The sequence below is a fragment of the Canis lupus genome, chromosome 33 (genome assembly GCF_048164855.1).
Source record: "Canis lupus baileyi chromosome 33, mCanLup2.hap1, whole genome shotgun sequence".
Lineage (NCBI taxonomy): Eukaryota > Metazoa > Chordata > Mammalia > Carnivora > Canidae > Canis > Canis lupus.
Window position 1 is genome coordinate 3508225 of NC_132870.1, and position 22191 is coordinate 3530415.

At 33.0% G+C, this 22191-nt stretch overlaps 1 long non-coding RNA gene across 1 annotated transcript in view; it reads left to right on the forward strand.

Moving 5' to 3' along the window:
- Positions 1–470: 470 nt before the first annotated feature.
- Positions 471–22191, forward strand: part of LOC140624036 (uncharacterized) — a 97683-nt gene continuing 75962 nt past the window's right edge. The window contains exons 1-3 of the long non-coding RNA XR_012023582.1: positions 471–799; positions 11351–11504; positions 15190–15293. This is a non-coding gene — a long non-coding RNA (uncharacterized lncRNA). The remainder of the gene's footprint in view (positions 800–11350; positions 11505–15189; positions 15294–22191) is intronic.

The window sequence follows — 22191 nt, forward strand, 5'->3', positions numbered from 1 at the left end:
TCTTTCTGTTACAGTGTTTTTGATCTGTCATTTTTTTTTTTTGGTTCCTTAAAATTTCCTTCTCTCTGCTTACATTGCCCATCTTTTCTTGTTTGCTGTCTACTTTATCCATTAGAGCACTTATCATATTAACCATATATTTTAAATTTCCAGTCTGAGAATTCCAGAACTTATGCTGTATCTGAGATTGGTTCTGATACTTGCTCTGTCACTTCAAACTTTCAGTATGTCTTGTAATTTTTTTCTTGATAGCCAGGCATGATATACAGGGTAAAAGGAGGTGTTCTAAATAGGTCTCTGTAATGTGGTGGTGAGGTTTGGGGAAGGGGAAGTGTTTTAAAGTTTATGATTAAGTCTCAGTCTTTTAGGGATCCTTTGCCTCTGGACTGTGAACTTCACAAGTGCTTCTCATTTCCCTCACCCAAACCTTAGGAGAAACAGGAAGGGAGAGTGGACTGGTCTTGGTTATTTCCTTTCCCCCAGGTCAGCTGGACTCTGATAAAACCTCAGCTTATTAGGCTATGGTTAACTAGTTTCTCCTGAGTTCAGGTCTTTTTAAGAATAGGGTGTAATGATGTATTTTAAAGTGGTTCCTTTCCCCCTCCACCTGCCTCAGTATTTGTTTTGAGGACCTGGTAGGGCTCCTATGTACAATTCACAAAAGCATGCACCTTCACCGTGATGGTTTCCTCTGGAGTTTTTGTCAGACTGAGCCTCTAGCAATTTGTCAATGACACCTCAGCTTTTCACATCCCAGCAATTGTTCCTGTGGAGGTTTTAGCTCAGCGGTTCTGCTCTGGTATGTTGTGATTCTCTCTGCTTACCTGTTGGTCTCTCCAATTTGGGGGACAGTAGTTTGTCCTGTGATCTCTTTTTCTTAATAAGAAGAGTTGTTGATTTTTCACTTTGTTTAGATTTTTGCTTGTTAGGAAGGAGTGGTGACTTCTAAACTTCTTAAAAACTGGGCTGAAAAAAACAGAAGTCTTTATTTGAGCTTTTAAAAATTTCTCTTGATGATGTTTTGTAGTTTCAAGTGGATAAGTCTTGCACACATTTTGTTAAATTTATCTCAAGGTATTTCACATTTCGCAAAGGGCTTTTTTTTACGATGTTAATTTGTAATAGTTTATTGATACTAAATGAAAATACAATGGTTTTTATATATTGAACTCGTGTGCTGCATTCTTGCTAGTGTCAAAAATCCAGAAATAGCTGAATTAAAATCACCAAATCAATAAATAGTATTTAGTAAGAGTATATTGTGCATATAAGAACAGTTCATGAACTGGGAGCTTTTAAAAATAAAAACTGATATGAAGCTCAGAGGCAGTTACAGAATCGCTTATAAAGTGACAATGAGGAAGTTTTTTACCCTATAAAATGGTTATCACTGTGGTGGTTTCCAAATAGCAGGGGATTGGTTTAAAATGATTATCTCATACCAGTTTTAGAAAGGTGGTGTTTTAGGAAGGTAGTTTCTTTTTGACTGTCAGAAACATTTACAATAAATAACCTAAGTTAAGTTTTGTTTATGTTCATGAAATAAGATGTAGGTTTTGTCTTTTCAGGAAGTTCTCAGGTCCAGCCTCCATTTTGCTTTTAAATTTAACACTAGAAAGTAGCTTTATGTACATTCTTTAAGATTTAAGATTTTCTTCATTGATGATCATGTTATCTGAACAGAGACAAATTTTATTTTCTTCTTTTCCAACTCACATGCCTTCAATTTCTTTTTTCTTATAGTAGCTAGCACCTCCAAAGCAGTACTGGGAAGAATTGATGAGAGCAAACATTTTTGCTTTATTTCTGATATTAGGGGAAGTAGTCAGTCTTTTATCCTTAATTTTGACATTGGCTGTGAATTTTTGTATATGCTCATTATATTGATGAAGTTGCCTTTTTCCCTTGGTTTCCTGAGAGTTTTTAATCATGAATAGGTGTTCAATTTTAGCAGATGCTTTTTTTTTTCATCCCCTTTAAATGTGGCAATATATTGAATTATATGAACAGATTCTCAAATGTTAACCCAACCTTGTTTTCTTGGAATAAACTCTGCATAGTCCTGATTTATATATTCCTGGACTTGATTTGCTAAACTTTTAAAAGAATTTTTACATCTCTTTTTATGAGTATTGGATTGTAATTTTCTTATAATGTCTTTATCTGGTTTTGTTATCAGGATAATGCTGGCTTCATAAAATGGGTTAGGAAAAGCCCTGCCCCCCTTCTATTTTCTGGAAGCATTTGTGTATGTTTGGTATGTTAAAATTTTTTTTAAAGTGTTAGGTAGAATTGACCCAGGAAGCTATGTATTTTCTGGAATGGTTTGAATATGTTTGGTCTGTTTATTTTTTTCCTAAGTTTTGTTAAGACTTACCCAAGAAGCTATATGGGCCTATTGTTTTCATTGTGGAAAGATTATTCAAATTTTTTTTATAGATCCAGATGTCTCAGGTTATTTATTTACTCTTAAATAGTGCTTTCAAACTGTGTCCATTTTATTTAAGTTGTTGAATTTATTAGGATAAAGTTGACCTTAAAATTCCCTTATTACTCTGTTACTGTTGATGATAAGGTATTTAGTGATGACCCATCTTTTATTTTTGATATTGGTAATTTTTTTCAGTCATTTATTGGCAACCACTACAATAGTTATGATCTAAATTACAAGATATTATCTCATATAAGCATAAATATTTGATTAGTACTTTTTAAAATTAAGGTATTGTGAGGTTTAATCCGATTGGAAGTGAAATGAAATAGAGAGGCCAGGCAAAACTTGGTCAAAACAGGCTTTTAATGGGATGCACTCTCAGGGGGAGCCCTTATATAGGGTCTGGGTAAAGTATGGTTCAGGTTTCCTGCATATATCCAGTCTCCCCCTGATGATGTGTCTTCGGGTGGTCTGCGGGTGATGGGAAAGTTCTGAGGTGAAAGCAACAAAGTGGAGGATCCACCACCATTTTGTTGATGCCTCCGGATCCCCCTTGATCCCACCGGCCCAACAGGTGTAGTTGACACGTTATATTAGTTTCAGGTGTACAACATAGTGATTAGACGATTATGTATTATGAAATGCTCACCATCTAAGTGTAGTCACCATCTGTCCCCACACAAAACTATTACAATATTATTGACTCTATTCCCTACGCTGTACTTTTCATTCCTGTGACTTATTTATTTTATAGCTGTAAGTTTGTTCCTCTTAACACCTTTCACCTATTTTGCCTATCACCCACTCCCATCCCTTCTGGCAACCACTAGTTTGTTCTTTGTATTTATGAGCTATTTCTCTTTTATTGTTGTTATTTGTTCATTTGTTTTTTTTATATTCCACATATAAGTGAAATCATATAATATTTGTCTTTGACTTATTTCACTTAGCATAATACCTCTGGGTTCATCTATGTTGTCACAAATAGCAAGATCTTCTTTTTTATGGCTAATATTTTATTGTATATATACCACATCTTTGCCCATTTATCTGTTAGTGGACATTTGGGTTGCTTCTATATCTTAGCTAGTAGAAGTAATGCTGCAAAAAATTAGGGGTACATATATTTTTTTTAATATTTTCATCTTTTAAATTATGTTGGGACTAATTTATGGTCCAACATTGGATCAATTGTGGTTTCTATTCCATGTGTACTTGAATACATGGTGTAATCTGAGGTGGTGACATTACAATGTTCTTTAAATGTGAAATAGTTTAAGGTATTGTTGTTCAGGTCTATATTATTATAGATGGTTTTGTCTGGCTGGTTTATTAATTGTAGAGAAAGGTGAATTAAAGTCTGCGACTAAGATTGTAGATTTGCTGTTTTTTCCCTGTTTTTGCTCTATATATTTTGATGTTCTTTTATTGAGTCAAGTATATTATATTCATTTTATCTTCTTGATACATTGATTTTTATAGTGATCAAATATCCATCTCTATTTCTAAAAATCCTCTTTTTTCAAGTTTCTTATTATTTCAATATTCAGTTGTTCTTATTGTTAGCAAATAAATAGACAGCTTTTACTTTCAGCATTTGTGTCTTATTTTTAAAATATTAGCTCAATCAAGGCTTTTCTTTTTAATGTAAATGTTGACATAATTGCATTTTGACCAGCTTTTTTACTATTTGTGTTAAATTTTTGGATTGAGTTTTTTCTTCTCTCATCTTTCTTGCTTTTTAAAATTTTAATCAAATTTTCAAATGCTATTTTCATATTTGTGCTTGCTTTCTATTTATAACTGCTTATTTTTAGTGGTTGCTGCAGAGGTTGAAAGAAGTACTTTAAACCTGTTCAATCTATACTTATTTTATCTTTATCCAGTTACTCTAATTACAATAGATGAAGAGAGGTCAATTCACTTACTATTCTTAAACCTGAGTTTTTCGTTTGATGTAAATTTGATAAGGAGACTGTTTATAAAGGTATAGATATTTTATTACTTTTACAGCAGTTAGCTAGATATGTAATACCCACATTTTATTTGTTTTTTTAAAGATTTATTTATTTATTCATGAGAGACACAGAAAGAGAAGCAGAGACACAGGCAGAGGGAGAAGCAGGCTTCCTGCATGGAGCCACATGTGGGAATCAATCCTGGAATCTTGAGCTAACAGCACATAATCAACCATTGAGCCACCCAGGTGTTGTTTTTGAAGGAAATTAGGCAGTATTGCTTGAAATCTTTCCCTTGCTTAAATATTTTTTATTTAAACTTTTTAAGGTGTATATAGTTTAAAAATTTTAAAAGGCTCTAATATATTTATTTTTAAAAAATTTTTACTTAAATTTCAGGCAATAAGCATATAATGTATATTAGTTTTCAGGTGTACAATTAAGATATTATACCTTTTATAGAGGTCCTGTTCTTTAATCGTATTTTTTAGAAATTCAATATATTTTTAAAGTAAGACTTGTAAGATATGATCATATATGATTTTAAAAGAATTTTAAGTTTTTGTTTATTTCATGTAAGTATGGTATGCCTCATTGTTTCAAAGGCCAGTAGATCAAATAGGTAAATGATTTATTGCCACTAATATCCATTAAAAGTGATACAATGAGGAGCCCTCAAAAATTTGAGATTAATTAGTTGCATACTTTGCTTTGTTTATGAATTATAATCACAGAAATAGATAAAAGATATATATAAGCAATTACTACCCTGTACAGTATTTTATTTATGAAAACATTAAAAAAATATGCCTATATATTTGTAATTAAGTTACTGATTGAATGCTGTGGAAATAGTAATATATTATCTGAAGGTTTTCTAAATAAAAAGTATTTGAAAGAATTATATAGAAACAATCCACCTCATCTTTGTTCAGCAAATAATTTGATATATTTTATCATTAGATATCATTATGTTTTAGAGCTGAAAGGACATTAATAATTTTAAAAAACCTTTGAAATTAAGTTTGCTGTTCATTGCTTTCAATTTGTGATTTGATCTGACAATTCAAGTTAATAACTTAGGCATTTTACACTGGATATACATGCCTTTTTTGAGGAATTCGGTACTGTTTTTGCCATTTTACTTCTTTTATATTCACATCCTTTGTATTACAAGCATTTAGCAAAATTACAATAATAAAGGAAGGAAACAGTTTTTTAATGCTGCCCCCCTTTCAAATGCTGTGGAAATTATTGTTCATCACCAGATATTTCTAGCTCCCTTCCTTCTGCTTGCATACCAAGAAAGCACTTACCTGCCCCCTTTGATATTAGGTATGACTTAATATCTTGTAGGTTAGTGATGTGTATCATTTCCGTGTGAAAACCTTGAGAACCTGTGCATGTGTTGCCATGTTACTTTTTCCCTGTTGTAGAAGTTTTTATGTCAAGAATAAATCTTTATCATTCTGGGTCCTTGAAGGACTATGATGAGCATAGGTATTGCTGACCCCCACCTTGGACATGAAATAGACGTTTATGTGATAATCCATGAGATTTTTGTTTGTTACTCTGGTGTATTCCAGTTTATTCTGACAGATACAAAAATTATTACCAAAAGGAGATGTCATAAAGTCTAAAATATGTGACATTGGCTTAGATTTCTGGTAAGAGGCAACAGATGCTGCCTCTGGATGCTGGAATGATGGCAATCTATGTTATATGGTAACATAATATTTAATAAAATTGTGAAGATGTATCTAATGAACTTTTATCTCTAGGGTAGGAAGTTAAAAAACAGTCTTGTTAGTATGCATTGGGTGATGGCTGCATTTGATGAGAAATTATATGAAATGGACAAGTCAGAAAAGAATTCCCTTGAAAATAGAAATGAATGGAAGTCGAGTGTTTGAACTCAAGGTGTTGTAGAATTGAATAAGCAACTATTTCTGAATTCCCAATTAGTAAAACATAAAACTGAGAAGGATTTTGAGTCACAGAGGCTGACTAAAACTGGTTTAGTGAGAACAGTCAAATTAAGGTGTATGGTTTAACTTGTTTAGAACCTCTGGATAAAATGTCTTGGAATAAACTTCCAACTGAGGATGCAATACTCTTTAATTGTTACAAATGGACAAAATGACTCAAAGCTTTATAGATTACAGATGCCAATAATTAAGTTGCAAGACTACAGTAACACAAAGAAATATACCAATGTTATAAAATAGGACTAAAAAGAGTGTGATTATGGCTACTGGCACAGGAGGCTTGATGAAATTGATTAGATAAAAAAACTTACCAAGTTTTTTTTTTTTTTTCCTATGAGTTTTACTGAAAGTGGAAAGCCATGGCTTGCTGTTGTCAGAGAAGCCTTGTGGATTTAGATAACCTAATGGACAAATCTGATTTATTAACAATTGATACAATTCAACACTATTCACCTTGAATTTGCAAAAAGATTCATAATAAAATTCTTTACTATTAAGGATTTTTTATAGACATTATTTCTACCTGTGTTGCATTGGTAGGTATTTTATAACAGAACTGAAGTAATGACAAATTATTTATAAAAAATGCACAGTATGAAGAAAGAACTTATCAAGTGAATCAGAGGCTAATTTTTAAAAAGATTTTATTTATTTATTTATTTATTTATTTATTTATTTATTTATTTAAGAGAGAGAATGTGAGCAGGGAGAGGGGAAAGAGGAGAGGCAGGGAATGAGAGCAGAAGGAGGGGATGGGGGAACAGACAAGGGTAGATGGAGAAGCAGACCCCCTTGCTGAGCTGGGAACCTGATGTGAGACTCCATCCCAGGACCCTGAGATAATGACCTGAACCAAAGGCAGATGCTCAACCAACTGAGCCACCTAGGTGTCCCAAAGGCTGTGTTTTAAAAGCATGTAAAATCTGTATACTGTATATTTTTCTGTAACATCAATAATAATTATACTGCAACACTTTCAAAACATCCAATGATAGCTAATAAAACTCTACCAATAATGACTAATATAATTTTCAACTAACATAAAGATTATATGCAATATGAAGACTTGATTTTTAGATTTACATATTTCCTTATTCTGTTTCAATATTAAGAGAAGAAACACTTAAAACTATCAAGATAGTTTTATTCTTATTTCAGGATTCACAGAGCTACTAGTCTAGAATTCTGGTTGCTGATCTAGTTGTAGAAATCATGTTCTCTATGACAGTTGTGGAAATTAAGTATAACTTTTAATTATTCTCAAGTGAGGTTATTCAACCAAGGGCCAACGTTTTATGCACTGACAAATAAAATGTGTCCTAACAAAATGTGCTTCTGTGGTCCTTCTTAAAACATAATCAGGAATCTAAAAGTAGTCTTACTCTGATAAAATCCATATAAATACTTTTAGGAACCATAAATAAAAGCGTGGATATGTTTAGTCTTATTTATTTGGTTGATTTCCTCCCTTCCCTCCCTATCTTCTGCTACTTCTTGATCTTCCTCCTCCTCCTTCATTGCAAAAAAAAATAATAATTAGGCAACATTTACAAATTGAATAACAGTACTTATCACATTATTACTGCAAATAAGTCTATTATCTTTTTTTAAAAAAATTATGATCAGAGGTGTTAGGACAAAAAAGTTCATAATAATTTTGTAATAACATTTCCTTTATGAAAAATAAAAGGCTTTCCTGTGAAATAATGCTGGGGTCTAGTCATGCAAATCAAAGGACATTTAGACAACAATTGAACTCTCTATCTTCAACATGCTGCAATGAACTCATGAATATGTATGTGTCTAGTGGTAAGCACTATGACTTATAGGTTACTAAGTAGACCTCATTCTTAAAATAATATTTTAAAAATATGTTTGTATGTGTGAAACAGCCTTCAAGTAACAATTAATGAACTCCTAGTCCAACAAAGTTTGTAAGGCAAGATATTGTCATGTAGGTGCAGAGAAGGGGGAGAATATAGTAAGACTCGGTAAAGGTAGGTTGTGTCTCACTATTCTAACACAGTTGTAACAATAAGGCAATCTTACTTCTCAGATGAAACATCAACAGGGTCAGCTAAAGAAAGAGTGGATGCTGAGCAATGACAAATCATCCAAGGATGTTCAAACTGACCAATAATTATATAAAAAAATAGTGGATTATTCATAATTGACAAAAACTGGAGCTAACCAGAATGCTCATTAACTGATGAATATAAACAAAATGTGGTACATTTATAAATATTTATACAATAGAATATTATTCAGCCATCACAATTAATGAAATACTGATTTGTTACAACATGGGTAGATTTTAAAAACTTTATGCTAAGTGAAGGAAGTCAGACAAAAGGCCATACATTGTATGATTTCATTTATATACATAGTCCACAAAAGGTGAATCCTTATAAACAAAATAGATTGTTTGCCAGAATCTAGGTAGAGGGGAAATAGAAGTGAGTGTTAACAAGTAAAGGGTTTCTTTTGGGGTTAATGAAAATGTCCTAAAATTAGATAATGGTGATGGTTGTACATATTTGCAAGTATATTAAAAACCACTAAATGTACACTTTAAAGGTAAATTTTGTAGAATGTAAAGTATATCTCAACGAAAAGAGAAAGGAGTGGAATGAATGTGAGCCCTCATTGAACAGGTAACCCTTGAACCAACAATCTGGAGGTGACTATCTTTTAATCATCATAAGTACTATAGGCATCAGTTTTGATGATTTGTGAGTTTGTTTTATTGCTTTACTTTTCTCCCTTAAACAGTCATATTGATGTATTTATGGTTAAGATTGGACCACTGAAATAAAACTATTAACAGTGGTAGATTTTGTGATAGTCAGAAATGACTTGAAAATTTATGTCATCTTTCAGACACAACCGTGTTTAACTACACACTAGCTGTAGGTACTGAGGAGAGATTTACGATTTGGGCAATAATGGTTTACATCTTGAAGGATACAAAAATGAATTGAGTAGCTGAGTATACATCTAGGAATCATGGAATTACACAGAAGTTTTAAGTCAGAGCCCCTGCATTATAGGTTCCCATATCATCATCATTAACAATAACAGCAACAGCAGCAACAACAATAACTGCTGCAAGTACACAATCTAACCTCTAACAGAATTAGTGTGGGATGTGCAAAGGCTGGGTCCTATTCATGAGTCTGATATGAGCACTAGGGCTAGTCAAGAAATAAGGATTAGAGAAATGGAGAAAACAATTGTTAATGACCACAGTGTCTATATAGAAAAGGGGGAAATTTGGCAAGGAAGAAGGCCAAGAGACTGTTAAGATTATCTTAAAGCTTACATTTAAGTGCCCCCATCCAATGCACAAGTTGAACTGGGTTCCTACTAAATTGTTAATTATATTGACAAAACACCATAAATTCTGACTTAAAAAAATCTATGACTGATACTTAAAATAACCCTTGCTCTCTCAGCTTTCAGGAACCATCTGAAAAACTGTCTTAAACTCCAAGAAGGGAATATTCTTCAGTGCTTACTTTGTATGTGACCTAGTAGGATAATTGAAAAGGAAGGACCTCCCATTGAATAGAAGCAGAAGTCACAGAGAACAGTGGATTGGGGAAACCTTCTGTTTGACCAGATTGAAGTCTAGTCCAGAAACATTTCTTGGTTTAAGGGAGGGGATGTACAAAATCTCTAGATCTTCTTCTGATATTCTGAATGACCATATTTATTTGATGACCAGAGGGCAGAACATGAGTAGTTATTTTACTTTTCACTAAATATTTCCTCCTCTAAAACTTTTGGGCATATAAAATTATACTTCCTGTCCACTTTAGATAAGCAGAGTCATCCAATTTTATTTGATTAATAAAATGAGAATAGAAGTGATATATGTAACTTCCAGATGAAAATGATATAAACCAGTATGTGATTTTTATCAATATGCCAGTGTGTGATTTTTAAATATAGAACTTCAGTGTCTCTACACTCTCCATAATTTTAGTAAGTGCCTATTGTGACTTCTGGATTAATTTTCTAAAATATGTAGGTAATATTTCCAACAGAATCAATTGTCCATTTACTGACAAGAGCTTTCTGTTTTGCTTTTGCATAGAAACTATTTGCTATGGTCTAAAGAGGTCTCCTTAAAATGAATATGTTAACTAACATTGTAACTCCCAACAAGCTTGTATAAGGAGCTGGGCCTTTGGGAGGTGATTAGGTCATGAGGATAGAGCACTCATGAATAGGATAGAGCATCCTTATATGTAAGAGATCTCAGAGAGCTCCCTTGGCCCTTCTGCCATCGAAGAATATAATGAAAAGCCTACAACACAGAAGAGGGACCTCACTTGACCATGCTAACATGCAAACTTCAGACTTCCAGCCTCCAGAACTATGAGAAATAAATTTCTGTACCAAAATCTGTGTCAGGTTTCTTCAGAGACATGCAACTAGTAGGATATATATGTGGATATATATAAAAGGAGATTTAGTATAGGAATTGACTCATGTGGTTATAGAGGCTCAGAAGTCCCATGATCTGCTGTGTACAATGGAGACCAGAAAAGCCAGTATTATTCAGTCCATCTGAAGGACTTACCTAATAAAAGTAAAAACTGTAAGATTTATTAAAATAATAAAATTAGTTTATTACCTGAGTTACTTAGAAAAGATCAACCCAGACAAAAAATACTGAATGAAGAGGTAGAAAAATTATACTATGCAAAAGAAATGAGGCAATATTATTTCAAACAAAAGAATTTAAGGTAAAAGCTTTAGTAGGAATTAAGAAACATGCAACATAAATGATGAAAAAGAAAATCCACAATGAAAATATAATAATTGAGAATTTGCAAATCTCCAAGTACCTAAGAGGTAAACTCAAAATGTGCAAAGCAACAATTGATAGATCAAAAATTTGACATGAAAAGGTCAACAGTCACAGTGGGAGATTTCAACAAACTTCTTTTGGAATTTGATAGGTTGGAGGGAAAAGTGAGATTCAAAGAATACAGAAGACATAAGCAACAAAAACCTGCACTAAATACAGAATATACATTGATTTCAAGCCTACATGGAATATTTACTAAAGAAAAAATGACTACTTACAAGATTGTAAAGAACTCTCACTTCCAAGTAAGCAATAGGTTAATGAAAAAAATCCAGTGCATCTAACAAGAATGAAAATACCATGAATCAAATTTGTGGTTTGAAACTAAATAAAATACTTGTAGATTTATAGCCTCGTGTACATTTCTTAAAACCCAAGAAAGACAGAAAATAAATAAGTTCAGATTTCAAGCCAGGAAGCAAAGCAGGAGAAAATAGAATAATCTCTAAGAAAGTTGGAGGGAATAAATTATAAACAAAGTGGCAGAAATTAATTAAATAGAAACCAAGGAAATGAACTAGCTTTATGTGTCAAATAGCTCTTTAAAAATCCCCAAACCTCAGTGTTGAGTGAGAAAAACCTTAGCACAATATGCATGGAATATTATTTATGTTATTTAAACATCAAATATATATACCATTTATTGTTACATATGTAATATAGTCAGAAAAAATAAAAGAATACCAGTACAACATAATGAAGGTAGTTGTCACCAATGAGAGAGAAAGAAAGGAATGAGAATGTGAAGTGAATTAAATAGGCCTTAACTTTATCGATATTGCTATATTCCTTGAAGCAAAAATGGAATGATATTAACAATAATTAACTTGGGGCAGTGAGTTTGTCATATTTTCTATATACATTTTACATAAATTTTTATGAACACATTTATATTTTAAAATTCAGAATATATGTAAAATATATATTAAAATTGCACATATATATAAAACAGTGCAAAATAAGAAAAGAATGCAATTTAAGATCACTCTAGAGATGTTGTAACAGAACAACTGGGAAGACGTAAATAATATATTTTGAATGCCAATAATAATGAGAATGAGAATAAGAGGATATAGAATGTTGTGGGGCACCTAGATGGCTCAGTTGGTTTAGCATCTGCTTTCAGCTTAGGTTCTGATCCCAGAGTCCCCACATGGGACTCTCTGCTCAGCAGGGACTCTTTCTCCCTCTCCCTTTGACACTCCCCACCCAACCTCCCCCCAGCATACTCCTCTCTCTCTCTCTCTCTCTCTCTCTCAAATGAATAAAGTCTTGAAAAAAAAAAAGGAAGATATAGGATGTTGTTACTGACTTTATCTTATACCCTATATCCAACCACCTCATATTTCCAAATTTCATTGATTCTGTTGTATTCTTTTCCATTGATTTTATTGCCATCTAACAACTATATATTTTACTCCCCCCACCCCCCACCCCCAATTATCCATCTCTTCCACTTAGAATGTCCTCCTTGAGGAAAGCTATTTTTGACTGTTTGGTAACTATTATAATCTTCAGCACTAGAACATTTCACAAACATGGCAGGTATTAGTAAATATCTGGAGATTGAACGCATGAATTATCAAGATCAAATTCTGAATGCTAATGACAGAGTTGAGAAGGGAGAGGAGAGGAATAGGGAAGATGAAGTGATAACTTGAAATTTCAAACCTGGGTAACCAGAGAGTAGACCACCATCACTGAAATAGGGAGCTGACTCTTCTTTACAATGCTTTTACTTCTAATGATATAACTAATATTTGCTCATTGTAGAAAATTCAGTAGAGTGTAAGAAAGGAGAAAATAATCATCACTCAGAGATGCTCATTATTGAGGACCCCTACTCTACTGCCATCTTGCCCCCTCCTCAAAGTGCTCATTATTGATCTTTGATCTATTGCAGTAAGATTGAGATTATATGTATTCATTTTATGGATTTGTTTTTGGCTTTGTGTATTGGCAATCTACCCTAAACATTTTTTCATACAATTATTTTTGAGATTCTACATATAAAGATAGCATATTTTCCATTTTGTAAAATTAAAATTTACACACTTTTTTAGTAGATGTGTGTTGTGTCTATTTATCCACTATCCCAACTAATGCTATACTGAATGTCTTTGTTTCTATAATTAAGTTTTTATTCCTAGAAATAAAATTACTAGTGAGAAGATAAAGGTATTTCTAAGCCTCTTGAAGTAGGTTGTAAAACTATTTTCCAGAAAAGTTTTATCATTTCATTCTGACAGAATACCTTTTTCTCTCATAGTCTCTAATATTGACTACTATTCTTTTTAACTCTTTGTTAACTTGAGAGTTATATGAATGATATCTCAATTATATTTGCATTTTATAAAGAAATTAACATTTTTTCTTATAGTTTTCTGATGAATACATATAGTTTAAAGTGCTCTTTACTATTCTTTTTGCATTTGTATGCTACCTTGCATATAGTAAGTTTTTACCCTTTTGTATTTCCCCAGTTTTATGTTACTCTTGATTTTTAATATGATGTGTCTATTATAGAATACTTTCATTTTTATGTAATTAAACAAAGATATGTCTTTCTTTTTTGTCTTCTCTACTGTTCCACTTGGAATTCTTTCCCAAGGAGAGTTAAATATTAGCCTATATTTCTTCTGTGTGGATAGTTTGATTTTCTTATTTGTTAAAATCATCTAAAATTTAATTTTGTCTATTACATGAAGTGATATCTCAGTAAGTTTTCCCACATTGCTTATATTTGATTGCAATACCATTGCTTAGAATTCCTCACTATTTGTATTGCCACATTTCCCAAATGCACAGAGTACTTCTCAATTATCGTTTCATTTCATTTATTTGTCTATTGCTTTGTCAGTATCATATTAATTATTATGACTTCATGTTTCTACACTTGGTGAGCTTATTAAAATTTTTTTAATAAAGATTTTATTTATTTTAGGGAGACAGGGAGAGGGAGAAGCAGACTCCCCACTGAGCAGGGAGCCCAATGCAGGGTTCAATCCCAGGACCCTGGGATCACAACCTGAGCTGAAGGCAGACACTTAACTCACTGAGCCACCCAGGTATCCTGAGCTTATTAAATCTTCATCACACTTCCTTTTCAATACTTTTTAAATTTAGTCTTTAACATAATTTTGTCATTTTCTTAAAAAAATACAAAAATTCTATTGGCATTTTGACCAAGAATGCATTAATTGCATAGATTGGTTTGAGTAGAATTAACAATTTTGAAGTCTTAGTCTTCCTGTTTAGGAGAATATTATCTTTCTTCTATACTTCTCTGTCTTCAAATAAGTTCTCCACATTTCCTGATAACATTATTCTAATGTGTTTTATGATTTTTTCCCTATAATACCATAATGCATTTTTACTAATGCAACATCATAATATAGTTTCTTATTTTTATAAGTTGCTATTCTAAAAATAAAAATAATTTTAATAATGTTAATACATATCAATTATTAGAATCACTATTGAAAAATATATTATTTAGAATAGAATTTGTTTAGAATAGAATTTTAAAAACATTTTATTTATTTGTTTATTTTAGACAGAGAAAATGTGAGCTGGGGGAGAAGCAGAGAGGGAAGGAAAGAGAGGAGGAAAGAATCTCAATGGATTCTTAGCTGCTGAGTGCAGAGCCCTAGGTGGGGCTCCATCTTATGACCCTGAAATCATGATCTGAGGTGAAACCAAGAGTTGGATGCTTAATTGACTGAGCCACCCAGGTACCTCTAGAATAGTATTTTAAACTTTTATCAGTCTTTTTATATAAAATTAACTCATCTTAAAAATATTCTGGAGCCCAAAAGCTATTGACATTGAGCCCCGAAGCTGGATTTAACATGGTGGCCCTCACAGCTCCTTGATGCTTTACTCTTCTTAGTAGCTTCTGTTTGGCCCTTTGTCTTTTTCTATTTCCAGTTTCCTGCTCAGACAAAAGGCCTCAACATATCATTTTCTAGGTAAGGAAATGGCAAGACAAATGACTTTACCCTAGCTACAAGGATATTCTGGGTAAGAAACAGGTAAGAATTCTGTTTTTTTTTTTTTTTTTCACTTTAGCTCACTGATTAAGCAGTGAATTGAGACACCAATTGTTTCCTTTACTTTTTTAAATTTTTAAATTTTTCAAATTTTATTTATTAATGAAAGACACAGAGAAAGAGGCAGAGACATAGGCAAAGAAAGCAGGGAGCCTGATCCAAGACTCGATCCCAGGACCCCAACCTGAGCCAAAGACCAGATACTCAGCCACTGAGCCACCCAGGTGCCCTGCCATTGTTTCCTTTAAAAACGTCTTATTAGGATGCCTGGGTGGCTCAGTGGTTGAGCATCTGCCTTCGGCTCAGGGCATGATTCTGGAGTCCCATGATGGATTCCCATATCAGGCTCCTTGTGTGGAGCCTGCTTCTCCCTCTGCCTGTGTCCCTGCCTCTGTGTGTGTGTGTGTGTGTGTGTGTGTATATACACTATATATATGTCTGTGTGTATATATATACAGAAACTGGTTTCTGTACATTGATATTGTATCCTGCAACTTTACTGAATTTGTGTATCAGTTCTAGTAATTTTTTACTGCAGTCTTTTGGGTTTACTGAATAGAGTATCATGTCATCTGCAAATAGTGAAAGTTTGACTTCTTCCATTTGGAGGCCTTTTATTTCTTTTGGTTGTCTGATTCTTGAAGCCAGGATTTTCAGTACTATGTTAATTAACAGTGGTAAAAGTGGACATCCCTGTCTTGACTATAGAGGAAAAACTTTCAAGTTTTCTCAATTGTGGATGTTATTAGCTGTGGATTTTTGTGTATGGCCTTTATAATGTTTAGGTATGTTCCCTCTATCCCTACTTTGTTGAGAGTTTTTATCATGAATGGATGTTGTACTTTGTCAAATGTTTTTTTCTACATCTATTGAGAGGATCATAAAGTTCTTATACTTTCTTTTATTAATGTGTTGTATCACATTGATTTGTGAATATCGAACCTCTCCTGCAATGCAGGAATAAGCCCCAGTTGATTGTGGTGAATGATTCTTTTAATGTACTGTTGGATTTGATTTGCTAGTATTTTAGTGAGAATTTTTGCATCCATGTTCATCAGAGATATTGGTCTGTAGTTCTTTTAGTGGAGTCTTTGTCTGGTTTTGGAATCAGGGTAATGATGGCCTCGTAGAATGAGTTTAGAAGTTTTCCTTCTATTTCTATTTTTTGGAATGATTTGAGAAGAATAGGTATCAAGTCTTCTTTACATGTTTGGTAGAATTGCCCTGTGAAGCTACATGTTTCCTTAAAAGTTCATTTTATCTGACTTCTGAATTTTATATTTTTTTCCCTCTGTCTATTTGGACCTGAAGAATATACTTTACTAAGCTCAAAATTTCATTGAGCATGATTTTCTTTATAGTCTGTTAACATCCAAACATACAACTGTTGACAGTTGTATATTTTTGAAGGAACCTTGACATATTTAGTCTGATACTTCAGTATTCATACATAAACATTAGTGAAGGTCGGTCACTAATACGGTCATGGCTCCTGGATCTTTCTTCATCTCTTCTTGCTCCCTGTTATCCCACTGTTTTCCTTAGCATGGTCACTATTTCCCAAATACAAATGGTAAATATAACATTGGAAACTTTTCAAAGTTTGTTTCAATCCCAATTACAGAACATTTACAGAAAATGAATCTGTATTACTATTCAATTAAGCTCGTTCTAAACTTTTTTGTTGTTGTTGTTTAATTTTAGATTGGTATTATTTTCTGAAGATATTTTAAATTAATGTAGTCTGATAACTTAACACAACCATACTAATGGGAATTCAACCCCATGAACATGGAGGAGAGGTATTGAGAATAAATTTGAAGAATATTGATGGTAGAGTGGCTCATAATAAGTAAGAGAGGCGAATTCAAGCAGTGGCACATTTTATTTCCATGATAACTACATGTCTATTTATAATAAGGTAAGCAATAAGAAAATTTAGGTCATTGATAAGTTTAAGTGCTGTTTTATGATTTCTTCTTTCCACTACTAGGCTGGAATGAATTTTGAACCACTAGCGGTGCAGCTAAAGATGTCATAGCCTGAAGTCCATTTGATTTAGAAGTTCTTATTGAAGAGAAATATTCTGTCTCACATGAAGCATTTGTTTGGCCATTTTCCTTCTCAGTTCTTTCCCCTGTGTGTTAATATAATTTCTCCCCTGTTCCCTCCCTCACTTAAGTCTTCTTATTTTTACATCAATGCTGTGAGACCCTTCTGCCTGTGGCAGAGGCAAACTGGGCAGGCAGGCAGCTCCAGAGGGCCTGGCCAGCTGCATCATCTCTGACCTTCCTTATCTGCTTATCTGTGAACTTTGGATAGGTTTCTGCTGCACCACACCACACTGAGTTCTGTTAAGTGTCATCCCTTAAGAGCATCCACTGAGGAAACCAAGCTAAGAAAGACACTCTATTGTGTAGCACAAATTAATGTACCACCTCTCTGTTCTTGGCAATGACACTTTAAATGGCAGATGGTCTCTACCAGAGTATCATCATCAGATAGCTGGTAAAATCTTTTATTAACATGAAGACAATACATTTAAGATTTAAATGTTTTTGTCATTTATGGGTCTCTATAGTGGGGAGGAGTCAAGTGATTAACTCTATGACAGTTTCATTCTAATCCCATGTATCTGATTAAGGGAAATAAGTGTGTAGCTATAACATTTTTTTAAAGATGATTATGGTTTCTAAAGCATTGGATTAGTCTGAATTATTCATTGTATGTATAATTAAAAGCAGGAATTATAGTTTAGAATTGTAATTTGTCTGCCAACTTTCTGCTTCTCTGCGCATTCTCATATCGCCTTAAACTTCTGGAAGTATGGGAAAATCTTTCCTTGGAAGATGTTAGAATCAGATTTGCTAGAGGGACAAGAAGGGATGTGGACCTTGAAGGCAAAGTTGCTTGCAGCAGGAGAGGACAAAAAAAGAACAGAAGATAAGCAAACCCATAGCTTAACTAAAATTTTGGAGGGCAGTTGGGACCCATAATTATTTGAGCAGGATTGTATGATTATACTTTCTATGATGATTAAAATTTGTGTTTTTTGGCTAATATTGCAGAATATCTAGAATGGTGAATATGTTTCACAATTTCCTATCCTTTTTGAGATACTATTAGAATGATAAGTTTGGGGATTTTTGATAGTTACAAGGGCTGCAAATCTCCTGTCCATTATGCATTTCTTGTGATAAGGAAGACTGACTCTTCCCTATCTGTACTTGGCGCTTCTCAACTATCTTCATCAGAGTGTGATAGAGTTGGAAAGACAGCTTCATTTGGCAAATATCCTCAATTCTTGAGAACTTAAAGCTATAGCACTACAGGATATATTCACAATTATCACGGTTACAAAATTTTAAAAAATAAAACCTTTCCTTATTCTAGGGAAGTGAGGTTATTAATTATAAAGAATATAAAATTTTTTAATATTTTAGTATACCTAAAACTATACTGTGACCCAGTAAGTACCTTTTAATGTTAATACTCATAAAGAATAACTGTGTAGGATAATTTTGAAGATTAAACAAATTGTCATGGGGATTTATACATTTGTTAACGTAGCATTATGAAGCATAAGACTTGAGTACACTGCATCCTAATGACTCAATTATTTCATTTGTGGCTCTGTTCTGCTGCTAGTTCCATTCAGAGAACTAAACTGAACTGTTCTCTGACAGACATTTTTACTCTCACTAAAGAAAGACATGAATCAAACTGATCAGCTCTATAGTACAGGGGTGATTTTAGACATAGAATTCTACTCTCTGGTTATATTTTATTTGTATAATTAGATAGTTTTGATGATTTGCTCCAGTTCTATATTCTGCTATTTTATATAATTGCTGTGTGGCAACATTAATATAATGTGTGATAGTAAGAATAATGACACTAAATCTGGTATGTTCCTGAGGATTCTCTTTCTCCATCAAGGTGGGGAGAACCCTATTTTCTGCCAATTATTACAGTATGAATGACCAACTGGCAGAGATGACTCTCCTACATTTATCCATATTGTAAAGTCATAATTCAATTTGGTCATAAATTTGCAGATGGCAAATTATCAAATTGAAAATCCACTTGCTTTTAATCTAAACTTTGGAAGTAGGCAGGATTACATCCAAGATGTAATCCCTGGAACTTTCTATAAGTTATTTTAAAGGTGTCCTGTGTTTCTGGGTTACCTCCTCCCAAATCTCTTTAACTTTCCAATAGAAATAGTGAATAACAGAAGCATCTTCTAGAATTACATCATGTGGTCTTGAGATATTGTGTATTGTCAGTGAAGACATAGTAAAAATACTAATTCTTTACAAATAATTCAATATAGAGAAACAATTTCCTTTTTCAAATGTTTATTATAAATGATGAAATATTTGAAAATAGTGTTCCCCAAATGTGATAGCATCTATAAGCACACAATCTTGATGAAACAAATATCAACATTTTGCTGTAACTACTACAGATTCCTATTTATTTTTATTCAAGTATAAACTTATGGTATTATATTAGTTTCAGGTGTACAATATAATGTTTCAACAACTGCATACATTTTTCAGTGTTCATCAAGATACATGTACTTTTAATCTCCTTTTCAAAGCCACCCTCTCCATGTGACCTGGAATTCCTCACAACATAGCTGCCTCAGGGTTGTTAGACCTCATATAACATGACTTGGCTCCAAAGCTGAGTGTCCAGGTAGAATCCAGTGAAACCTGCATCACCTTTTGTCCTACTTTCAGAAGTCACACCACTTTATTCTGTTGGTCACAAGTAAGTCACAAGCCTTCCCAGTGCCAAGAGATCACATCTCTTTATAAGAAAACATTGTTCCCTCTGGCCAAAGATGAATTATACTCTTATCATATGTAAAATGCACTCACCTGCTCTCCCAAGACTCCCAAAACCTCTCGTCTCATTATAGCATCAAGTTTAGGTTAAGATGCAGGGTTGCATCATCTAAATCAAGTTCAGATGTGGATAAGATTTTTCAAGTGTTGTTCCTTTGGTACAACTCCTTTACTGAAGCCCCTCTTGATCTAAAGACTTTTGAACTAAAGAGACAAGAGTATCTGCTATCTATACATCCAGTATACAGTGGTTACATGAGTTTAAGATGATTGCAATAGAAACTTGTTCAAAAGGTGTGATGCATATAGCAGTCTTGGTCCAGAGCAACTGTGAAATTTATTTAAGCACATCTTTCCAGTTTCTGGATTAGGGCTTAGTCCTACTCTATGTGAGCTTTTCTCTGGAGTTATTGACCCTATGTTCTAAGTCATCCTTCTTTTTCTATAATAAATGGTCCATGATTGCAACTTGGATATCCTTCTTAGCCTGCTTTCTGCAGAAAAATTCTAGGAGTTCAAAGCCTTCTTTGCATTTTGTGCTGTTTCATTTCCCCTTAGTTGAATTTGGTGATATTTATGCCAATACAATTCTTGTAAGATTTAGTGACTCTTATTGAATATTCATTTGATTGTTTTCACCTCTAAAGACTAGCTTTGGAATATATTACCATTCTACTGTTTTTCTTTTCGAATTCATTAATTTATGCTTTTTTCTTTACTATATCCTGTTTTGCTTTCCTTAGGTTTATTTTATAGTTCTTTTTCTTTTTTTTTTTTTAACGTAAGTACTTCAGGGTATATATTTTCCTTAGACCATTGGTTTGGCTGTAGTCTTTATATTGTCTATGCATATACATTCTCCAATTTTGGTTTGTATTTCCTCTTTGACATATGATTTGCTTAAGGTACAACTTATTTTTTAAACTTTTCCTTTTTGAAATTTCCAGAAGTAGTTTTTCTAATTTTGTAATTGTCAGTTGTTAACTCCCTGGAAGTTCACCATAAAACCTGAGGATAAAGCAAAGCTAAGTTCATATGACCTACTGCAGTAAGAAAGAATACCACCTTGATATAACCTTTGAACTATATTGGAAGGAGGAGATCATAGTAGGATTTGTACATATTTTCAGTCCTGGGCTTCAGTGGTATAATAAAGTAGGGAAATGTGGGGAAAGGTGGGGAAATGATTGGAATTGGTCAAAGTTAAAAAAATAATGGTTTAATTATTGCTGGATACAACTGGATACAATGAAGAGAGAGAGTCATGAAGAGAGTCTTGATAAGTAAAGTGTTGTTTGATAGGTAAGGTATTTGCCTACATAAGTATCCTGTTGTAATGATACACAAGTTATTTGCCCAGATGAGTTAACTAGTTGTCTGGACAGACTGATTTGCTGGAGTTTCTGAATTACTGGAATTACTGGAGCAAACAGTAACTTTTTGGTTTATAGCTTTATTTTCATGCTCAGTAATTTCCTGATACAAATAGTGAAGTCATGTCAACACAGGTGGCCTCTGTTTCAGATTTGATAATTAAGATATGTGGAAATCGGTGGTCTCAGTTTTTATTATTGACATCTAATTTTATCATATTGTTAGAAAATATCATCTATGTTATTTCCATATTGTTAGAATTTAACCTACATTGTCTTTTTCCTGCTACCTGACATTTCTTAGGATTTCATTGATTATTTCAAGTTCTTTTTATATATGGACAGCCCTGCAACCTTTTCCTCCAAACTGTGTCTTCCGACTTAATTTATTTACTCATTCACTAACAATAATTTATTAAGTGCTTACGAGGGTCATTGTACTATTGACTGAACTTGACTCCAGTTAAGATATTTCTATTCTAACTGGATTTTTGAAATGGATTCTTTTCCTAAATTAGTTTTTTTTTAAGTTAATGGTACTACTGTATCACTTAGATTCAACTGAAGTTATCTTTGATTCATCTTTGTTTCTCTTTATTATTAAATCTATTAAGTATTCCTTCCAAATATCAGTTTACTCTCTTTAGTCCT